Raw genomic sequence first — 972 nt, 5'->3', positions numbered from 1 at the left:
ATCCCAAGGAGTCTACCAAAAATTCCAGAAGTATCAAGTGAGTTTAGTAAGATCACTGAATACAAAGTAAACACATAAATATCAATCATACTTCTACATATTAGCAAAAAAAAATTGGAAATGAAAATTAGAAATGTGGTACTATTTAAAATTGCTCTAAAAAATTAAAACAAATTTAACAAAACATGTGCAGGATGTATATAGCAAATAATTCAAAATGCTGATTAAAATATCAAAGGCCTAAATAAATGGAGAGTCATGCCATGTTCGTAGATTGGAAGACTCAATATAGCTCAGGCTCCCAGGATTTTGGAGTAAAGTATGCCTTTACTTCAATGATAACTATCCTCCATTTGAAAACCAGCTTCTGATTTGCTACTGGGTTCCCCATAGAGACTAAACTCCCTAAACATGGGATAGCAAGTGACTATGTGACTCAAAATATCTATCATGAGCATGATAATCTATTTCACTGAATCAAAGTATTGATGTATGAAAGACTATTCCTTTGTTAAATGGAATGGTAATTACAAGACCAGAAGATACAAGCAAACTGTATAAGCAAGTGGTGCACACTCACATGGTACTAACTCCTACTACCTTAACACCTGATCCTTCATGCTCCTTAGAGCCCCATGGGAAGTCCACTATAAACATTTGACATTTCCAGAGGAGGAAAAACACCCTCCTTGGGTTATAGATGTGTCTGCAAGGTGTGGTGACATCAATTGGAAGTGAATGGCTGCTGCATTACAGCCCCACTCAGAGTTAACCCTGAAAGACTCTGGTAAAGAAAAATTCTCCCTATGGACAGAGTTTTGAGAGGTATATTTGATTTTTCATTTTGTATGGAAGGAGACATTTGTTATTTTTTTTATTTGAAACACTTCACGAATTTGCTTGTCATCCTTGCTCAGAGGCCATGCTAATTTTCTCTGTATTGTTCCAATTTTAGTATATCTGCTGCTGCAG

The 972-nt window shown here is 35.7% G+C and overlaps 1 pseudogene; it reads right to left on the bottom strand.

Moving 5' to 3' along the window:
- Positions 1-872: 872 nt before the first annotated feature.
- On the bottom strand, positions 873-972 carry LOC122475563 (annotated as a pseudogene).

This window comes from Prionailurus bengalensis, chromosome D4 (assembly GCF_016509475.1).
Source record: "Prionailurus bengalensis isolate Pbe53 chromosome D4, Fcat_Pben_1.1_paternal_pri, whole genome shotgun sequence".
Taxonomy (NCBI): domain Eukaryota; kingdom Metazoa; phylum Chordata; class Mammalia; order Carnivora; family Felidae; genus Prionailurus; species Prionailurus bengalensis.
Note: the sequence above shows the minus strand (reverse complement) of the source record. Positions and strands in the feature narration are given on the sequence as shown.